Source organism: Lissotriton helveticus, chromosome 6 (assembly GCF_964261635.1).
Source record: "Lissotriton helveticus chromosome 6, aLisHel1.1, whole genome shotgun sequence".
Lineage (NCBI taxonomy): Eukaryota > Metazoa > Chordata > Amphibia > Caudata > Salamandridae > Lissotriton > Lissotriton helveticus.
Window position 1 is genome coordinate 1606849679 of NC_136067.1, and position 23444 is coordinate 1606873122.

Genomic DNA, 23444 nt, shown 5'->3' on the forward strand with positions numbered 1-23444 from the left:
ATGCACCACCATGTTATTTTAAAAACCCATCAAGGTTCAGACCCTCCATATAACCACACTGCCCAACAAACACACATACACGCTTGCATAAGTAGGCACCTACACAGACACTAATATACAGAAATGCTCATACAGACAAATGCACAAACACACTCCTGCACAGACATACACTGACGCAAGCAAACACATATGCAACAGCATACATACACATACAAATATTCAAGTACATAAGCACACACCTATTTATATATTACCTTCTCAATTGATTTTTTCAGTTGGCGGATCGGACTCTACACTCTTCACTCCTTTACCCTACTTTTATTGTCAGCAATAGACTACACAGCCATTGGATTGAAGGAAGAGTATCGGGGATTCACCAATGTTGTGGCACCATCAAAATCAGGAAATGCACAGGTAAAATGATCTACTATAGCAGCAAGAGGCTGAAAGAGAGAGCTGAAACCTGTGGCATTTGGTGAGACTGTCATGTGTCAATACTCAGCAATGATGGTAATCAAGGTCAGCTTCCTACTTTGGATCATGTGTGTCAGGCTGAGCTAGTGTGGGGTGTTGGGAAGGCACTTAGGACCGTGCTAACATCCTAGCATTGCTAGAGCTGTGGAAACACTTGATTGCAAAGGAAGGGCCCCAGCCCTCACCCAAGCCTCAACAAACTCACAACACATGTGAGTCTGAAAAAGCTTTCAAACTGCTCAAGTCAGCTAAACATCATGGACAAATGGAGGCTAGAATCCGGGAAATAGTGCATTGTGAAGAGTTGACTATTTTCAGTAGTATCAGTATCTACTGGCTAGGGAACCGGGGTTGTAGAGACCCCACGCCCTAATAAAACAATAACTTCTGGTTTGTTGAGCCTTTCAGGTTGAACAAGCAAGTAGGGTGGTGTGCAAAAATAAAGAGGCAAGAGTAAGACAGCAGAATTCAAATAACTCATCTTAGAAAATTGATATATGACTTAAGGCATTCACAAAGAGTGGAATCAAGTTCATGGCTTCAAAGATCAAGGAGGATTGGCAAAAGGGAAGATAAAATAACTCCTTCTAAATGTTGAGGTTCTCTTGTTGTACATGCAGCTCCAGGTTAATTTTATTCCATGACACTGTTTTTGTTATTTTCATTGCCTTCTCTGCAGGGTTTCCTAGTGAACGTTGGTGATGTATTGTTGTGTTATTTAAATCTGTGGTTTTGAGCAAGCCTGTACTATTATAATATGTTGCAAATACCCTTTTTAGTATATACTCATTTACAATTTGGCTAGGAGACAGAAACATTATCGGGGGGGCTCCTTTTTTAGAGAATTCTTTTTCCCCATTCATTTGTACTTCCTCATTTGTTTTAACACGTGAAAGTACACATGTATATATTCAAAGGTAGAAATAGGAGGACACACTAAGGATTATTTTTCAAAATTGATTTTCTCCAAATATTCTGTTAAATTAAAAAATAATCTTTTTTTGTTAAATTTGATGGGTTTCTACAACTAAAACAATGTCCAACCACTTTGATCCATCACATGTTTAAGGAGGCAGGCCTCACTTTATCAGCCTGCAGATTGAAATAGCAAATACAATATTGAAACTAATCAAAAAACAATATAAAGGTTTCATATTGTTCCAAATTGGAGTGCCTAAACCAGGATAAATTGCAAAATCAATTATGAACTGAAAAGACGTAAAAAACAAGTAAAATGATCCTTGGAAAAGCATGAGTAATGGGTATCTAGTTTCTCACAAATAATCTAAGAAAATCCATATGCATTCATCATGTGAAATACACAAACTTTAGACTCATGTTAGAGTTGGAACAGTATTTTAAATATTGGCCAATACATGAAGCCATTCATAACTATAATACTTTTATCTTTATCCCTTTCTTTTCTTTTTCCCCTGTTGGAAACAAGTATGAGATCATTCATTCGTACCATACCACTATCATAGGATGCTTGTTATATTCTGTAACCTAAATATAATTACATGTTCCATTATTCAAGATATAATCATATAAAACAATGATCATTTTCAAAATACTAATAGAACCAAAATTTAAAGAAAGCATATATAAATCTGTATTGTCAGTCCAAAGTTTTATTCCGTAAAACTGTCAAAGGTTTCATCTAGAAAAAACGTACTTCTAACAGAGAACCAGGAGTTAAAAAATCACAAAACTCAACAATAAAAAATAACTAAAGTGCTAATTCAAGATCTAGGCAGATTCCATGTTAGGAAAACACCTTCCTTTCATACCTAATCTACGTATTTCTCTATTTATAGAAACAAGTGCACGAAGTCCCACAAATATGTGTTTTAAGGTTTAAAAAAATACACTGCTATGTGTTACATTATATGTAACAACTATGTGCAAATCAAATTTACCTTTTTCCCTATATGTGTTAAAGAATGTAGGAAGATGCACATATTAGAGCTTCAAGGTACATACAAACACTAACCTAGGTGCATCTCAAATAAAAGAAGTGAAACAAATACTTTTTAACATTTCTTGTAGGTATAGTGATGTTGATGATAAGAAAATATCTTCCTTTGGTAACATATTAAGTATATGTTACACAGTTCATAAAAGGTTTAGAATAGACAAATACATAACTTAGAATAGCTATCCAATTAATAAAAACCACTCTTGAACAATGACAAACTTTTTGTTACCCACTAAAGCATATATATCTTTCTGGGTGCATGAACCCAGGTTCTCATCAGGCTTATGATATACTTAAACAGAAGACATACCTATGTGATAATAGAGAATATGTCAATTGCTTTTAAGTCCATGATATACTCAGTGTGTGAGTCTTTTTAATGCATGAAGGGTTATTCATCTATATCCTTTTTTAGTCGCCATTCTATAGTATTTAGAAATCCAAAATACAGCTTTTATCTCCAAATTTAATTTTTTTATGTCACATTTCTGCTTAATTTTACATGTGCAATTTCAATGAGTATGGGCCGTATGTATGAAGCAGTTTTGCGATCGCATACAATGCGAATCGCAAAAAAAGTTGTTTACAATCGCAAAACACAGCTTTGCTATGTAAGAGACACATTCTGCAAAATCAGCGATTAGCAAATTTGCGATTCATACTCCATTGCGATTTATTTGCGAATTCACAAAATGTGAGACAACAATAGCGAATCTTGCAATTGTTGAGCTTCGCAATTCATAAAACGGAATGCATGAAAAAATACAAATTGCAAATTGTCGAAATTCGCAAATTAGAGACTCGCAATTACCACCAAGTCTGACCAGGTGTTAACCAGGTGCAAACTATTTAAAGAGGCCCACAATGCAACAGAGTTTTTCCACAATGGCTGGGCTGTATGTGATAGCCAGGAGGCTGCGACTCAGAGCTGCTGCACAGAGAAGGAGACGCCAGGAAAGGATCTTTCGAGCAAGCATAACCCTGTTCCAGCGGACTGAGGAGGAGATCCATACAAACTACAGGCTGGATGAAGAGAGCATCCTGGAATTATTAGAGAAGCTCAAACCTATACTTGAACACCCCACACGCAGGACACACACCATCCCCATCCAGGTCCTGTGCTCACTGCACCTCTTGGCATCAGGTAGCTTCCAGGGGATGATAGCCTCAGCAGTAGGGGTCTCACAGAGTGCATTGTCGTGCTTTTTCCACGCATTCATTGATGCCATGGTACAGAGGCTGCATCACCACATCCACCTCCCCAGCACACCACAGGCACTAGCAGGAGTTCTATCAAATTGCACAATTTCCCCACGTCATTGGATACATAGATGGGACACATGTCGCCATATCCCCCCCTCCCAGAACGAGTATGTGTTCAGTAATCGCAAATCCTACCATTCCTTGAACATACAGGTGGTGTGTAATGCCAAGCACATTATCACCGACATCCTCGCAAAATACCCAGGCAGCACACACAACGCTTTCATCTTCCGCCACAGTGGGATACACCGTCGACTCACAAGTGGGGAGTTTGGTGAAGGATACCTACTAGGTAATTGCATTTGTTCATAGGACACACTAGTAAAGGACAGCATTGGCAGGAGTGTGTTTAACCATATTCCTCCCACCCCACAGGTGACAGTGCGTATGCGGTCCGTGAATACATACTGACTCCTTACCTGAATACTGCCAACGCTGGGGAGCGGAGGTACAACAGTGTTCCACATAGCAACCAGATGTACCATTGAGCCAACCTTCGGAATACTGAAGAGCAGAGTCCGATGCCTACATAAGAGTGGAGGGGCACTACAATACAGCCACCAGACCTGTTGCAAGATAGTGGTAGCATGTGCCCTGTTGCACAACATCGCCTCCAGGAAAGGCACACCAGTGGAGCTCAGTGAATCAGATTCATCAGATGAGGAGGGGCCAGCGCCAGGACGCATGCCAGGTGGTGTAATTGGTGCAGGTGCTAGGCGCCAGAGGCGAGATGAGATCACAAGGAACTATTTCTAGGTAAGTAAAGATGACACAATGCTAAATATCAATTACGAGACTGTGTTTAATTTAGTATAGGATATATATCGGCACACAGCCTGTGTAGCACACAATGTATTGTTCAATGCCCAGCACATGTTGGGATCACAGTGTGAATTAACAATCTGGACCAAGTGTCCGTGTACACTGGGTTGATGCCCCCATCTCCTTGTCCAAGTCTGAGCACCTCAACTGCGGTGCTGTCGGCCCATAGCCCCTGGCTTTGGGTGCACAGTGCCCTCCTCACCTGTCCCAGAAGCCCTTCTGTGACGCACACTACGGCACCTATCTGGGGGGGCAGTGGTGTAGTGCTGCTCCTGCCAGATTGGGCGTCCATGCCTGTTGGAGTGAGGACTCCTGCGCTAGTAGTGCGAGCTGCCCGTAGCTTATCCACAGCACATGTCACCTTTAACAGGACCCTTGCCACGTCCTGGCTGCAGTGTGCCACCTCACGCAGCATACTGATGCTGCGCCTTGACAGCACATTGGTCGCTGACGAAAGGAGGTTGACCGCTCTGGTGTAGAGGTCTAGGCGCTGCATCTCCCTGCGCCTAGCAGCATGATCTGCCCTCAGTTCAGCACAGAGTGCCTCCAGAGCACCCGTCATGCCCTGATTTGCCTCTGTATTGACCTTATGTTTCTTGCCTGCAGGCGCTGGACTTCTAACATGTGGCCCTCCAGCCCTTTGAACCCTGTGCCTGGATGGTATTGGTGGTATTGGATCTGCATGTGCTCGAGAATGGTGTTGTGGCTCTGACTGTCGCGGGACTGGTTGGACATTGCCATCAGTGTCCTGGGCTTCATCCTCCAGCGGGGGCAATGGTGGCACTGCATTCAATCTGCTGCATTTTGGAGGGCTAACTGGGCTGCCCTCCTCCTTCATTTCCTCCTCCACCTCTTCCCTGTCGCCTCTGGGATGGGGGATTCATCCTCGCCTCCACTGACTGTTCCCTGTGTCTCTGAGGGTGCTGTGGACGTAAATGCACACATTAATTTTCTGTCCTGACTTGCATCTGTCATGCATTAAATTTCACTGTTTGGAGTTACATGGGTCCTGTCTGTCTGTATTTTGCTTTCATGATGCGCACATACAGGTTGGGACTGGCTTGGTGTCAATGCTCCACTGCTAGGTGCATGTGACTACATCTCCCATAATGCATTGCTGTGTGTGCTTGTGTACCTGCACTGGACCTTTAGTTTTGTTATGCCCCTGGGTCTCTCCTGGGTGTGTGGGGAAGTAGAGGGGTATCAGGGGTGTGATGGCATGCTTCTTACCTTGTCTTGGTTCCGGGGGGTTGGAGCTGTCCAGGTCTGCCACGCCCATAACACTCTCCGGAAGCAGATTCCCCTCAACCATTTCTTTGAGTGGTGTTGAGGCGGTGGCAGTAGAGGTCTTCTTAGCCTGCTCCAACCTGGCAGCAACCTTCTCCTTTGAGCGCTGGCGCATGTCATACCAGCGCCTCCTGTGGTCTTCCACGCTCCTTTGGGTGATGCCAATTGCACTGACTTTACGCTGGATGTCTGCCCAAATCCTTCTCTTGCGTGTCTCAGGCACACGGAGGGACTTCTTGCCAAAGAGGTGCTTATGGCTAACAACGATTTCCTGAATCAGGACCTTCAGCTCACTTTCTGAGAACTTGTGTTTTCTTTTTCTGGGTGTCTCCCCCTGTTGCTGATTGTCCTTGGTGGCCATGTGTCAGTCTCTGCCATTGTTTGTAGCACTGCAGTGTTCCATCACCTCCACTCCTAGTCTCTCACTGTGTTTCTGAAACTCAGATGCAGCATGGGTAGTCACACTTCCTGGATGTGATGTCATCAAGCTGCACCTCCGATTCTCAGATTTGTCAATTTCGCAATTTTGCAATTTTTTGGATTCAGGAATCGATATTTGGCATGTTGCAATGGAAATAGCGATTTTTACGGAATCACTATTTTTTGCAAGTTTTTATTTACATACCGTTTTGTGATTCTTAATATACGACTCGCAACAAATCGCAAATTGTGAATCGCAAAAAGGGAGTTTGATACATATGGCCCTATAATCTTTTCCAACTGTAGGTTGTTATGGGTATTTTCTGCTTAGGGGTATTTAGAGAATGGATTAATAAAATGTGCAAATTTAGGTTTTCTGGTGTTAAGGGGTATTCTTGTTGATCCCAGTTACCGTTTCTTTCACAAACAGATCATTACATAAACACAATAACTTGCCTTGCCATTAATACATTCAATATTTTATACTATTTGGTAAGTACTCTGTAAATGTAACTTTTTTCTTTTGGTATCTCTGCAACACAGACAAAAAACAAATTTAAAGAAACTATTAAGGAACATAGGAAGCTTCAAGTCCTAATTTTTCTTAGTCTGATTTAAATCACTAGAGTCACAGTTTGTGTTTGGTAAAACAGAAGAGTCACCTTAAACCAGCAGCTTGTCTGCCCCATCAAACTTCTGGTTCTCCCACTCCATTTAGAGTTGAGGAAGGGTCATAATAGCACTGGGAGAGCATCAGCTAGCTCTGTCAGTGCAAACCAGCCTCTCTTCCACAGGGCTACGAGGCCTCTCTTTTTAGAAGATTTGGCCACCACTCAAGATCCCTGCCTAGGACCACCACACAACGCATGGCGGTTCCAGTCAGGTAAATCATTTAATGTTTGACAAGCTCGATCGTGCCACAGGCATGGATGATATAATTTATGCTGTTCTATATTCAGCTGTGGCCGCTGCAGGTAAGAGTGGTGGGGCTGGCTGGGGGGGAATTTCGAGAGATGACCACAAGGGAAAATTCAATAAATAATTAATTTTCCCTTGTGGTCATTTCTCGAAATCCCCCTCCAGCCGGCCCCACCGCTCTTACCTGCAGAGGCCGCGGCTGTCTATACTACAACAAGACCCTCGTCTTCGTCATTTGAACTTCTTTAGTCTCTGCAATGGTTGTACATACGGAAAGTTTCCATTTGTGCAGACATTAGGAGGAAAATCTATAACAGATATCAATGTGAACGTCACATGTAGGCCCCTTTTTCACCATCATTAATCAATCCTAACAGCCTCCATCTTTCAATTTATAGTGGAATTCATTTGTATTGGAAAGAACATTTTTTTATCACTTTTCTGTAATTGTTGATGTCTAAAGGACATATTAATGTATCTCTAGTATAATTTACTTTATTGATTATAACAACATTGTTGCCCTCATCAACATTCCCTATCACCATATTATCTTCATTTTCAACTCTTTTAGCATGCACCATTCTTTTATAGTCATATTGCCTTACCTCCGGGAAAAACATAAGTTCATCAAAGAGCATTTTATGAAAGGCATCAATCTCCTCATCATCCAGCAAGGTGGGAATAAAGCTAGGAAGAATTTATAAAGGATGCAACCTGGAAACCTGTGACTAGGTTCCAGTTATAGACTGGATATTTTCTGTAAATTTCAAGCACTCATAAAATTACACCCATAAAAGGTTGTGATTTAAGGGGGCAGGTCAGTAGTAGAAAAATATTAAAATTTTCTTCTCGAAGTGCTTACCAAATTTCTTCAAAAATAGTTATTTTTGCTTCTTACAGGTGTCCACTTCAAAATCCATAATTTTGTTGTACTTTCCATGCTATTGAAGACTCTCTTCATATGTTGACGTACATAAATTATGTTCCATACCATTTTCTAGTTTCTGTTAGACCAATGGTGAATGTTTCCATACGGAAAACAGGAAATAACACCAGGTATGTTTACCCCAAAACTCCTGTGGCCTCATTTATGGGGATTGGCGTAGGGAAGCCCAGCAAGTCACCTTGATGCACTGCCCTACGTCAAAGTAAAAGGGCAGGTATGTACCGCATTTATCTAATACTGTGCATTCCTGTCCTTTCCCCCAGTGCTGGTGCCATTTCAGCAGCCTAGCACCAATGCAGGCACCCTCGTTTCATGGTGCAAGGGTGCTTGTGTTGTCAGCAGGATTGTTTTTGCGCAGGAAGGGGCACCTTACTGCACAAAAACTATCCTAGGCAGCTTTTCCTTCTTTCTATGTGTGCTGCAGAATGCAGAGGAATAAACAGGGAGAAAAAAGTTTTTTCTCCTTGTTGCGCCTCTCCTGTGGAAGAGTAAGGTTTTGGCACATCCCCAGGTTTACATGGTTTTGTAAATGTGGAGAAGCAGAGAAGCATCAAAATCATGAGTGTTGAGTGGGAACATCCACCGCAATGCCCATGGAACGTCTACCTAATGCAGTGTAAGGCATGGCAGCGGTTTTCACTGCCTTGCCTCACTCCACATCTATGAGGCCATTCAAAGCCTTGCAAAGTGACTGTGAGTGACCTCATAAATATGATTTTGTGATTTACACAAAACGTGACGCTATGGTGGCACAAGGGGCTCATAAATATACCCCCAGGTCTTATAAAAAATCTGCCTAATGAAGATGTACCACTGCTTTTAGGAATTGGGCTCGGTATGTTGAATATTACTTAAAATATCCAAGTACAGTGTACCCTTAACTCGCTGAAATATAGTTTTAATTTTACATGGTTACAATTTGTAAAATATCACTGCAAATTCTGTGGAGATGGTCTTTCAAATAGTCAGCCTTTGTTACCAATCCAAACTAAAACTACAATTTTTAAGAATGATTTCATTGTTTAAGAAAAATTTCTCTATAATTGCCCAGTCTATTCTGTATTGCACAAATCACTGCTACTAAGTAAACGGTCTTGAAACATTTGTTTCAGTAAAGAATATACCACTTATAAATGTAAAACATGCATTTTATTCTACATGATTGGTTGCATATTTTCGAATGTGAATAACACATATCTTACTCTCTTGGTTACTTTTCTGACTATTATGTGACAGAGTCCTTGTGTTGGCTAAAAGAGATGCATATGAATCTTTTAATTACAATTTCACAATGTGAACACATTCAGAAAGCGTTCGCTCACGTAAATCCAATTTACATGCGCCATTGACTCAATTTCTGTTCTTTACAAAATGTTACTATGCAATCATTAATCGTTATACTTGTTTTCCATATTACACGAAAGTTCTGCAATATACCATGTGAGCAAATCCCCCCAAGAAGTGAATGTTCCGTTGTAGGGTTTCCCTGGAACAAATAGGGAAAACCTGCAAATTAAGTTTTCATACTTTTCTGATGCCCAGTCTCACCCTCAAAATCAACAGAAATATACCAATGGCTAGGGTGGTAGTAAATCCTTTCTAGGATGGAAAGGGAAAGGTATTACTCACAAAGCTGATGAGCATGTAGAGGAACGCGACTTCATAAAACAAGATATTTCCCTGTGAAAAAATAAAATACCATTGAACACATTTGATGGCATTTTCCAGTTGATTTGTTGGCATCTAGTACAGTTGCTTATGAGGAAATGCTTCCTCACTGTCGTGTGAGTGCTATATGCCCAAAAATGCATAGTGTGTTTATTAATTCACAACTCAAGGTCATATTTGTGTTTGTTGGCTGTGGAATATCTGCTATAAAGTGGAGGAGGACTCTTCAACACTCGTTATAGTGTATGGGGCCATCATGAACGCTACATAAGATACATTGGACATCTGCAGTTTTTTGGGAAAGTTCTGCATCCACCAAATTCTAAGTAAGGACCTTATTGTTCCATTTTTTAAGTTAAAGCCGCACAGATGTATGCCAATAATAAGATTTCTTTGTTGAGGTGCTAGTGGCTGTTTTTTTAAAAGAAAGAAATGTAGTTACTAATACCTATTTTTTAAATATTTTTTATTAGCATATAATGTCTGAAATAATCATGGATCGTCTAATTCAAATGACATGTACATTAAATACATTAAGGAAGGGGTTACCCTGTCTTTACATTCAAATACCTTTTAAGTGTTCAGAATGACAAAAAAACAAACATTATGTTATGTTATGTTAATTTATTTTCTAATGCGCACAGCTACCCAACCAAGGGTTTCCCAGCGCAGGCCAGAAAAGACTCTAAAAATCTGGCGTTAGAATTGTTGAGTGAACAGCCAAGTTTTTAATTGCTTGCGGAAATTGGAATACAGCTTCTCCTTCTGCATTGCGTCAGGTAGAGAATTCCACAGCGTTGGCCCGAGAAAAGAGAAGGAGCGACCTCCCATTCTTGTTAATTTGATCCTGGGCACAGCAAAACATTAGACATACAATAAAGTGCACCTGGGTAAAGACAGCAAGTAGTTCCAGCATGGCTAGATCACAGCTATTCAAAATAAAACCCAATCCAAGCCTTAATATAAACACAAACAGTGAAATGATACAGGCAGACTACTTTAAGTTAAGAAAAGAATACAGATCACCATGTGGATCACATCTAAACCTAGACCATACACGTTCAAACGTTTTGATTGAGCCAAGTCGCCTAGACTTAGCCAATGTGAGTTCCTGCTCATAAATGTGCCTCATAATTGCCCACCAATCAGCTACCATAGGAGGCGACAGAGAGATCCATGCCCTAGCAATGCAAAGCCTGGCTGACACAAAAGTGATAGATAAGAGTCATTTTAATCCCAGGTCTGCTTCTACTATACGCCCTAGCAAAATCTCTTTGTGTGTAAACTGTGGGTCAACGCCGATACACAGTCCAATAATCTGATTATCTGCTTCCCAGAACTCCCTCAGTTATGGGCAAGTAATAAACTTATGTAAAATATTTTTAGCCATAAATCCACATTCAGGATACTTGGTCTTATACCCACTATCATTCCCAGCCCACCTTATTATTCTGTCAGGGCATGTAATATAACATACACAAAGTTACTAATACCTAATAGCAGCATTCTCGAGAAAATCCTCTTGACCTCATTTCAAGTTACGTAGAGTGTTATCACATGAAGAAAATTATGAGTGGTATAGTATTTCCAAACACCAAATTACTAGGTCAACTCCCAGTTATGCCACGACAGGAGAGAAGGAGAGGCTGCAGACAGAGGTACAAAACCATGACAGAAGAAGCGCAGAGTCTGCAAACAGAGGCACATACTTGCTCATGCACAACCCTATAACAATGTAATAGGGAAGACAATGCCAGACAAGAGCCTGCCATTGTACATCGGCCTTCTCCTCAAATTAGGTGGTAAATGGCAGTGACAAATGCCCCAGAATTAAGCTAAACCTGTGCAAAAGGGCACAGTAATTCTGGATCCAGCATCCAGCAGGGTAGCTCCCTTTCCTTGAGGTTTATCTTGTGATTCACTCAAGGGGAGATTATATTAGTTAAATCTTGCCCGGTACCACCCCATGGAGTTAATGGGGAACGTATATTGGGGTCCTCAGAATGGTTTTTACTAACTATGGCGAAGAAGAGTATTAAATGTATTAAATGCATGGTGGTAGGTTTCTTCTGTCTCACTTTATTAAACAGCAGCAAAGAAATTAGTTTACACTTGGAAATAAAATCATTCTCTCTTGGAGCATTTCAATACTTGGTAATTAACAGACCACAGAACCAATAGGAGTCTCCTCTACAGCTCCTGTCCTGTTTTTGCTGATGCACAAGAACCAAAAAAAAGAAACAACCATTTCAGCCATCTCTCACAGAAACAGTAATTTGAATCACATTATAGTTATCAAGCTGAAAATGCTAAACAATATCGCTTGGTGGCACATTGGAATTACGGAAGAACTAAACCTGAGGTAAGAAAAACAATCTTACAAGTGGGTGGGTCCCATCAATCAATATTCAGCATATACATAATATTTGCCTATGTGCCTTTAATGAAGTGAAGACTTTCTTTCACAATAGCTGAGACAATCTGCATTTTATGGGAGGCATAGTGACACATTGTATACTTGTTTAACCCTTTCAGTGCTGAGGAGCTTGCCATTTTCTGTCAGAGCGTATTTTAAGCAGCTTGAGGTTCTTATTTGAGTTTTATATTTGCTCGTACAAACTGCATTTTTCAGCAAATGTAGGGATATGTATTGATGCATCCACTAAATCAATACCTCATTGCCCTGAATACGTAGCACAATTCTTGAATATTTCTTTTTTTTAACAATTTTAATGAATATTTTGTTTCATTTCTCAAATGAACAAACATAAATAATAGAACATTAACGAAGAAAATGTCCTCTGTATATTTAGTGTCTGGAAATGCTGCATATATGAGGATTTACCTAGTATGTGGTCTGCACAATTATTTAATGTTAGTGCAGATCACTGAATTATGGTAGAATCACTGTTTATGGTGCATTTTTGATGAGTGATATCAAGAACAGGACGATATCAAAAGTATATAAAAAAAATAAAGCTAAATGATTTCTAATTCTTCACAGCCAAAGGTATCCCCTGGCGCAAGCCAAACCTCCCTCTAATTGAGTGGTGGGAGAATGCATTAAGCATGACAATGGTCATAATTTAGCTGTATTACCCTCAAAACATGGCAATTCCTTTCAGTCTTCTTCATGCAGAAATATATATCTGCCCTAGTGTGACCCACATCTGGGTTCCTCTGAGTCTAACGGTGGTGGTACGAGACATGCGTGGGTTTTCAACTAGTTTGAGTAGGGACCCACAAGCTAGACACCAGGAAATATAAATGATAGTGTAGGGCATGACTTTAGTATGTGGGTCTGAGGTTGGCCACCACCCAGGGAAACCTACCAACCCCTTAAATTGCAGGAAAAAATTGATAACTATTGAATTACAGTGTTATGTAGCGTGTGTGACTCCCAGCATGTATTATTGGTCACTGTGCTATGCAAATGCGAAAGTATGGGTAAAAATATCTGTTTTTTTTAGTTTCTGTGACAGAAAACTACAGGATTTCAGGGAAATATCCAACCATACACTGTTTCCATACTTTTATAAATAAAAAAGATACCCCCCCCCCCCCCATGTGTCTATAGGCCCCCTTGCAGCGCAGAGGAAAAGATCAAAACTTTGACCATGTGAAGGGCACATTGAAATTATATTAATGTCAAACGCTCACAGATGTGGCATGTGCCGCTCCATTGCAATATGCCCATCCAGACATATAAGGTAGTGTTTTATCTGTAAATGTGTGGGAGGGCTGAATGTTGAGACCTTTAGTGCTTGGCACAAATTCTGGAACTTTCTTTTTACAGAAATGTGAGGAAACTCTTTTTTAACCAAAGTTTGATGCTTTCAGGGTATTCTGGGTAAGAAGACACAGGACATCCATGCAAGTCCCAACACCCATGACTCCCCTTATATGTATTTATCAGAAATGTTTGATATCAGTAGGCTTCCCTGGGTTCTAGTTGGCCCTGGAGGAACATATGCTATCATCTATTGATTTTCTCCATATTTTTGGCTTTCTACTTTCCACAAAAACCCTTTTCTCTTAAAACTGCCTCAAAGTCACCTGGCATTGTAGGCATTACATGAGTTGTGATGATACAAATGATACCCTCTGCTTGTTCTTTGGTACATTTAACAAATGTGAAACGTTTGTACAGCACAAAGTTTTATTAATTAACATTTTCATTATGAAGTGATGCACAGTTGGTACACAGTGAAAAGCATTGCCAACCATGACTTAATTTTTGGCTCTGCATAGTATGGATTCTTAACAAACAATGAACAGTGTACGTCGTTGTGTATTGTGGATATAATGGAATATTATTTTAGTGACTTATCTATCTGTGCAAAAAGTCACATGAAAATATTTGTACCCATCTCTCTATTTTCCCCGCTCATTTCACTTCAAATTTAATTCAATAATTGGTTTATTTGGGGATTCCTTTAGCAAACTCCACAAATAATCATTTGCTGACATCTAAATGCTCTTTACCTTTCAGAAATGTATAGCTTTCTGGGAAGTCTCATGGGCTTCACATGCCCTTCTCGGTACAAAAGGGGGTGGTGATTGACGGAGCATCTGAACCAATCAAACACTCACACCCAGTCAAAAGATCTGGGTTTGACCCATCACCGTTCTTTAGCCCACTCTGCCACCCCAGTTCAGACATGGCTATATGCAAATCAGTCTGACCCTGTGCCTCATGGGAACAGTCCAGCCCGAACTGCCAAGCCATGCCTTCCCTGGACCGGAAACAAGCTTCCGAGGACCGGTTTCTGGTATTACAGCCGTCTTCAGCCCGGCTTGCTTGAATCCAGTGGCAAAGTGAGCAAGTGACTCACGTCTGAGCATACCCTGCCACACTTATGGCGGCCAAAAGTGGTACAAAAGGGGGTGGTGATGGACGGAGCATCTGAACCAATAAAACACTCACACCCAGTCAAAAGATCTGGGTTTGACCCATCACCGTTCTTTAGCCCACACTGCCATCCCAGTTCAGACATGGCTATATGCAAATCAGTCTGACCCTGTGCCTCATGGGAACAGTGTGGTAATCACCAATGGAAGACCCAGACTCGAGGTGGTGATTACAATGAAGTCTTTATTTTCAAGTTACAACTCTTGCGACCTCAGCCACAGCCTCTCTTCTTGGTCCCGCTCCACACGGTCCCCGGCGCTCGCCTTGGAACGCTGGTCGCGGCGACATTCGGAGTGATGTCACCGCGAGCAGCCCCATTACATGCGAGGGCGCCGGGGGTGTTTAGATGTGAGGAAGATACCACACATACCCCTTCCTTTGCAGGAAAAGAAAGAACATAACATAACAATGAACAGCAGAGTGCACCAGGTGACCCAGACACACCCAACGGGGGTGTGTAGCATCATATCCCTAGGCCTGGAGCGAGGTTTGACCCAAACAGACAGAATAACCCCGGTTACATCATTACATACTGATCAAGATGCCTAGGAGGTCTGGTCACCCTCCTGCTAGGCCTAATGCTTGGGTGAGGGACTACAGTTTGCCTCTTGGTGATGGAACTAAGGTCCCGCCTAGGGTCTCCCTCCCGTCCCTTTGAATCCTCAGGGTCTTTCACTGGCGGATGGTACTTCACGACCCTCCCAAGGTTCCATATTTTCCCTTCTTGTGTCTTGACTGCGTTTTTGAACAGCTTTGTGATCTGGGTAGGGTTGGTGTACTCTGACCAACTTGCCTTCCCCGTGGGAGCTCTGATCTTGATGCTGTCTCCCACTTTAAATTCTACTTCCTGAGTGGCCTTGTGCCGGTCACATCCTTCTTTCCTCTTTTCCATGGCTTCCTCTTGCTTCTTCAAGATTCCAACTTCTTTGGTTCGGTCCGACCACCCCTTGTGCCACTCCATCCATCCTGGGGCTAGCTTTGTGTTGGGTATCCTGGCGCGGAGCAATTCAAACGGGGTGACCCCCGTCGTCTGATGTGGCGTGAACCTGTAAGCTTCCACCCGTCTCCATGCCTCTTCCTTCCAACTCATGCCACTGGCTCTGGCCAATTGGATGCTCTCTTTGAGGGTCTTGTTAAAGCGTTCAACCATGCCATTCGTTTCGGGGTGGTATAGAGCGCAACGCTTGTGTCTGATGCCTCTCCCTTCCAGGTAGTCTTCCATTTCCTTCGTACATAATTGTACTCCGTTGTCCGTCAGAATGTTGCTAGGTAGCCCTTCCCGGATGAACACCTCCTCTAGGAAGCTAACAACAGTTTTGGTCGTGACTTCGCTGACAAACTTTATCTCTGGCCACCTGGAATATAAATCCACTAGCACCAAGATGTAGGGTGTCCTCAGTTCCCCAGACATGGGGCCCACGATGTCCAATGCCAGCTCGGTCCACGGTCCTGATGGGGGCGGCCTGCACACCATAGGGGGCGTCTGTTGTCTCAGGACCTTGTCGCTGTTACAGCACGGAACACACTCTCTGATTCTCCTTTCGGTGACCAGATCCATGCTCGGCCACCAATACCTCTCCCTGAGTCTTTGCTTGGTTTTTGTGATGCCCAAATGCCCTTCGTGGGCTAGCTCGACCAGGTTGTCTCTCACCGTTGCAGGAGGTACCAGTCTCGTACCCCTGAATAGACATCCGTCTACTATGGACAACTCGTCTTTAATGGCCAGGTATGGCCGCAGGTTCTCATCCTGTTTGTCACCGTGTTTCCAACCGCCTTTTACTCTTTTGTAAATCTCCTCCAAAATGTTGTCTTCTTCTAACGCCTTTCTCCATGTCTCTTCTCCCAACGCCCTCTGGATGGTGCAGACATCCTCCATCTGAATGTCCTCCTCTTCTTCATCCCCCTCCTCATGCTTCTCTCCATCACCGACGAGTCTGGATAGACAGTCAGCTGCGAGATTCTGCGTCCCGGGGATGTGTTTGACATCAAAGGTGTATTCTTGAAGGCCGACTACCCAACGCCTTATCCTGCTGGAGATGGCATCCAAGCCCTTCTTACTGAATACTTCCACCAATGGCTTGTGGTCCGTTCGGAGGGTGCACTGAGTTCCCCAGAGGAAGTCTCTGAATTTTCCTACCGCCCAAGATACAGCCAAAGCTTCTTTCTCGATCACCGAGTAGTTGTTCTCGGACTTCTGGAGTGACCTCGAGGCAAAGGCTATGGTTTCTTCTCCTTCTCCCCCAACTTGGGTGAGGACAGCTCCCAGACATTTTGCGCTTGCATCGGTGGTGACTACTGTTGCCCGGTTGGGCATATATGACTTCAAACTGGGGGCCTCAGCGAGTGCCTTCTTTACGTCCTCGAACTCCCTCTGGCACTCCTGACTCCACTGAAATTCATTCTCCTTCTTCAGCAGTAGCCTGATGGCGTATGTCCTTCCCGCCAGGTTCCTTATGAACTTTCCGTAGAACTCTAACATCCCCATAAATGATTTGATCTCGTCCTTGCCCTTGGGGGGTGTCAGGTTCACAATGGTGTTTTGCAATTCAGCTTTTGGACATATGCCATCTTTTTTCACCTTGTGCCCCAGGAAGTCCAATTCAGCACAGCCAAACACACATTTCTCTCTTTTCACAGTGAGGCCTTGTGACTGAAACCTCTCAAGCACACATCTCAGCCTACCATCGTGCTCCTCATGGTCCTTAGCAAATATGAGCACGTCATCCTGGTAGCACATGACGCCTGGGATGCCCTTCAACATGTTGCCCATGATTCTCTGAAACACGGCGGCCGCCGAGACTAGCCCGAAAGGCATCCTTTTGAATTTGTATGCGCCCATGGGTGTCACGAATGCTGTGAGTTCCTGAGACTCCTCGTGTAGTTTTATTTGGAAATAGGCTGAGGTGAGGTCGAGGGTGGAAAACACCTTGGCGCCTTCTAGCATGCTCATCATCTGGGTGATGTTGGGTAAGGGATAACGGTCGACCACGACCTCTTTGTTCAGTGCCCTTAAGTCTATGCAGAGTCGGACTGACCCATCCTTCTTCTTAGCTGCCACAATGGGGGCCAACCATTCTGTAGCTTCCACCGGTTCGATGACTCCGGCCTTGCACAGCTTCTCCAGTTCAGACTTCACTTCCTCCTGGATGGCAATGGGGAGCTTCCTAACTTTGGCCACGACAGGCTTGGCGTTCTCCTTCAGTCTTATTTTGTGACAGTAGTTTTTTAAGCACCCTAGTTCTTCCCTGAACACTTCCTTGAACTCCTTCACAACGTCTGTTTTGTGTTCAGTGATCTCTTGTATCAGGATTTGGGGATTACAGTTAGGATTCAAATAGACCCCTAGCTCTTTCTGTGCTTGCCAACCCAAAATGTTGTCTCCTACTGTGGACACATACACCTTGGAAACCGTTGTTCTGTTGCCGTATTCCACTTTCCCTAGGAAATACCCCTTCATTGAGATGGGACGACCAGCATACCCCCCAGGCCTAAGATCCATTCTTTTTAAGGTTATGCTTCCCTTTGACACTCGTGAGAATTCTTTAGCATTGATAATGGTAATCCTCGAACAAGAGTCAAACAATGCTTCCAACTCAACCTCCCCAAGCTTTATGGTGTCCTTGGGACTGCTGACTTGTTCTCCCTCGACCTGTACCACTATTTCCGCACACACAGGATTGCTGGGACTAGGGACTTGTAGCTCTTGTACCTGCATAACAATCTCGTCGCACACTACATTTGTCCTTTCTCTACTCTGTCTGCTGACTCCCTGCCCACTCTTGCAGTACTGCTTGAAATGTCCTTTCTTCCCACACTTGTTGCACGTGAATCTGAGAGCCGGGCATTCTCTGTCGTTGGCTAGGTGCCCCTGCTTGCCACACCTATAGCAAGCGCCTTTAACGGTTCCCCCCAGCCTGCCCTCTTTGTGTTCTTTACCCGCTAACCTCTGGCCTCACATTCGGTCACAACTTCACTAACACTGGCCTTTTCATCAATTTTCTTCTCCCCTGCGTCTTGCTTTATTTCCTTGACGCACTGAAGCATATGCTCCACCTGCTTTGCTATAATAAGCACCTCCCGCAGTGGTGGGTCGTCCTTGAGCCATAGCTCTTCACGCACCCGTTCCACCCTACACGCCAAAACAAATTGGTCCCTGATTCTTTCCTCGCTCGCCCCACCAAATTTGCAAGTGGCGGCTAACTTCCTCAAATCAGATACGAAATCTTCTATCGATTCTCCCTCTTTTTGTGCTCTCTTCCCAAAGTGGTACCTCTCCATAATCGTGCTAGTCTTGGGAAGGTAGTGTAAGTCTAACTTCTTAAGGCTCACTTCAAACTCGTTCAGACCTCTTGCCTCCTGTGCCCCTAAATCTGGGAGATGATCCAGGACTTCCTCCCCTTCTGCACCTAGATAATAGGCCAATAGTGCAACCTTCCTTTCTAAACCCAGGTTCGGCCCACAAACAGTGGCGTAGTTTAAGAACACTTTTTTCCATTTCTTCCACTGGATATTGGGATCCCCTGGGGTGGTCAAGAAAAAAGGTGGAGGGGTTACACTCTGCATGCTAGGTGATAGGTCTTTCCCTGCTGACACCCAGAGAAAACACGCACCCACTAGACACAGTGACACTGAAAGGAAAGAGGTAAGTTAGCACATGCCATAAAAAATACACATTCCTTTACTACAGGTTCCCCAAATGACATTAAACCGGAACAGACAGAGAAAAGTCTTTAGCGTAAGGGGGTGACAAGCAGAAACTGTGAGCGTAGAATTGTGCTGGTTATTACTGCTAAGTTTTCCTGATGTTTTTTCCCTCTATCCCAGAGTAGTCTGGCTATTCAAGCCTGTGACGGAAAAGCGACAGGGTCAGAACCCTTCAGTGCATCCAACTGAACACAGATCAGTCCAAGTACAGTCACTGTCGTCACCCTGCTCGTGCTCTCAATTCGTGTCACACAACACTTCCTCACATTCTTTTCCTCTTCCTGCCGTGTTGTCACCCGACCACAAGATTCCTTAAGTATGAGGCTTACGATTTCAAAACAAGCGTTCTGTACCGCTGCGCTCCTATGATCACCATTCCTCCCACGTCGCGCTCCTTAGATGCCTCCAGACGCGCCGCTCACACCCATTCCAGTGCTGATAATGCTCCTCGCTTCCCTCGCAGCGCTCTAATGCTGTCACACCTCGCAGCAGCCCGATGGACATCCAGCGTGGTTAAAATTCTCCACACACTCGCTGCCCTGTGCGCACTCCCTTGAAATTATGCACCGGAGCTGCCACGCACCACAAAGACAATGGGCGTCTCAGAGGGGGGCGGACACAAAACGCTGCCCTGTTGCGCGTTGATGGGACGCGCGGTCAATGTCTTTAAATCTTACAGCGTGACAGGTTGTCACAGACTGCCGCAGAGAACACAAGCGGGACTGCCTCTACGTTAGCACTGTGCCTTTAAATTATTATCCCGCTAGCCAGGCTGAGGCACATGTACAATTCTAAAGTTCCAGCGATGTACATAATAAGCGCCTGAGAGAGACAATCCGTTGGGGTCCCGCTAGGGCGCGCGCAGTCGGCCGGCAGCAACGCCTTACTTCATGTCGGGTACAGGTCTTTTCCCCGTCTTCGGTCACTCACAGCCATTGGTTACTAGAAGATTCTCAGGACTCATGCCGCGGTGTCATCGGAAGCTCACAGCAACACCCGCTTCCGTGTCATTTGACCGCTGCGCTCCTTTTCATTCCCTGGGCGTGTTGAGATCGCAGGAAGGCTTTCTCCTCGTTGCCAGTGTGGTAATCACCAATGGAAGACCCAGACTCGAGGTGGTGATTACAATGAAGTCTTTATTTTCAAGTTACAACTCTTGCGACCTCAGCCACAGCCTCTCTTCTTGGTCCCGCTCCACACGGTCCCCGGCGCTCGCCTTGGAACGCTGGTCACGACGACATTCGGAGTGATGTCACCGCGAGCAGCCCCATTACATGCGAGGGCGCCGGGGGTGTTTAGATGTGAGGAAGATACCACAAACAGTCCAGCCCGAACTGCCAAGCCATGCCTTCCCTGGACCGGAAACAAGCTTCCGAGGACTGGTTTCTGGCATTAGAGCCGTCTTCAGCCCGGCTTACTTGAATCCAGTGGCAAAGTGAGCAAGGGACTCACATCTGAGCATACCCTGCCACACTTATGGCGGCCAAAAGCGGTACAAAAGGGGGTGGTGATGGACGGAGCACCTGAACCAATCAAACACTCACACCCAGTCAAAAGATCTGGGTTTGATCCATCACCGTTCTTTAGCCCACTCTGCCACCCCAGTTCAGACATGGCTATATGCAAATCAGTCTGACCCTGTGCCTCATGGGAACAGTCCAGTCGCGAACTGCCAAGCCATGCCTTCCCTGGACCGGAAACAACCGCTTTTGGCCGCCATAAGTGTGGCAGGGTATGCTCAGACGTGAGTCCCTTGCTCACTTTGCCACTGGATTCAAGCAAGCCGGGCTGAAGACGGCTGGAATGCCAGAAACCGGTCCTCGGAAGCTTTTTTCCGGTCCAGGGAAGGCATGGCTTGGCAGTTCGGGCTGGACTTTTCCCGGGATGCACAGGGTCAGACTGATTTGCATATAGCCATGTCTGAACTGGGGTGGCAGAGTGGGCTAAAGAACGGTGATGGATCAAACCCAGATCTTTTGACTGGGTGTGAGTGTTTGATTGGTTCAGATGCTCCGTCCATCACCACCCCCTTTTGTATCACATGCCCTTCTGCCACAAATTGCAAGTAGATATTTGGCACAACAGTAAATGTCTATTGTCCTAGGCTAGCCTGTTCTAAAAGGTCTGCACCTTCTCACTGTTTCTCCATCCAGCATTGGAGGGACTCTTTGAGTCCTGACTAAACAGGGAGGGAAGACTAGAACGTCCTTCAGCTGGAGAACATACACAGATGCTTTTCTGCAGGAGAGAGGACAATATTTGAAATACTCCCTCCCACTTTTCAGAATCTTACCAATAACTCTTTTAAATGTCAGGAATCAGATGAATTAACTAATTGCAACTGAGCCAATGTGGATGGTACAAGCGTAGTTTCTGAATCTTATGTAAGTTCCTAATGATTTTCCAATCCTCCTTACCCAGAATTCCTACCTGCCGAAGGAGATGGAAAAAGTAGTACATTCTTTTGTGATAGATGGCTCAGTATTGATGATGACAATAGATTACCACATCAACTTTGGGTTCTCACCTTTCATTACCATCAATTACTTGATGGCTTGTGATCTGTCTGGACCACAAACTAGGTGCCCAACAAATTAGACTGGCAAATCCCGAGGGCCCATACTATCACAATGCATTCCTTCTCAATAGCAACCCTACTTGTCTTTCTTGGGGAGCAGTCTGTGACTCATAAGTACCATTGAATGCTGTCTGCCCTTGTCATTGAGTTGAGCAAGGACTGCCCCACGGCCTAGTCTGAAGTATATTAGTTTACAATGGAGGTCTGCCCATAACCGGGTGCCTTCAGCACAGGATCCTTCATAGTGCGTCTTTCAGAGCCACTGGGGACCTCTAACATTCTGAAGTCCAGATAACATTTTTGGGCTGTATATTGGATGGCAGTGCTGTTAAAAGTGCAACTGTGATCCTACAGTCGCCGCAAAGTTTCTTTAGTACTCAGTAAGTCCAAAAAGACCCTCACTTTTTTTTCTCTTGTGGAAGCCTCCCACTTTAGCACAGAGTGGATCTTGGCATTCACTGTGCAAATCTTTCTGTTGCTGTCCTGATGCCTCAGGCAGACTACAGAAGGCTGTCCCACATGGTGCTTGGTTGTGCTAAAGGTTGGTTACTCCTGCTGTATTCTGGCAGGCACCTTTTCATGTTGTCTTATGTGGTTTTCAAATGATTGTTAATGATAGCAGTGTTATCCAGGTAGGATATATAGAACTCTTTAAGATCTAACAGAACAAAGCTCACCAGGCACTTAAAAGGGGCAGAAGAACTTTTGAGCCCCAAAAGACTTGACTTTGAACTGATACAGGCCTTCCAATATCAAGAACAAGGTCCTCGCCTTGGCACTAAGTAGAAACGCAATCTGCCAATAACCATTGGTCAAATGAAAGATGCTAAATAGGCAGGCAGTACCCAGCCTATCCACCAGATCATCTGCTCAGGGGATCGATTTACATCTGTCTTGGTCACAACATTGAGAGCCCAGTAGTCTACACAAAACTGTAGAACCATCACTACTTTCTTAGGAACTGTAAAATGGTGAATTATTAATTTAGGTGGTTGGAGAACTACCACTAGTATTAAAGCCATTAACCTTTTTGGTCCAATCAAAGATTTCAGTGGTTTAAACCTGAGCTCAACCCCTTGTAGCTAGGGTGCAAACCAAACACATTTAGATGCACCAAAACAGTTAATAAATCAGAAAAAACAAAAAAACAAAATCCCCTCTCCAATTTATAAAAAATAGAGAACAATTCAAAAAGACACGTGTCACCAAAATGACAAAACTCTAATGAAGGGAACCAGACATGAATTTTTGTGCATCTTCCCGTTACTGGACACCTTATGAACCCTATTTTCACCAACTTCTGCAACATCTGAATCAATGAGCCCATACCAGTTCCCTGGACAGACAAGGCCCTTGTCAAGTTTAGCAACCCCATTACGGTCCAATACACAGAAATCACTGCCCATACGAGCTCGCTGAAACTGGAACACCACCACTGACAAGGACTGGAACGCCAACCTCAAAACCCACTAAG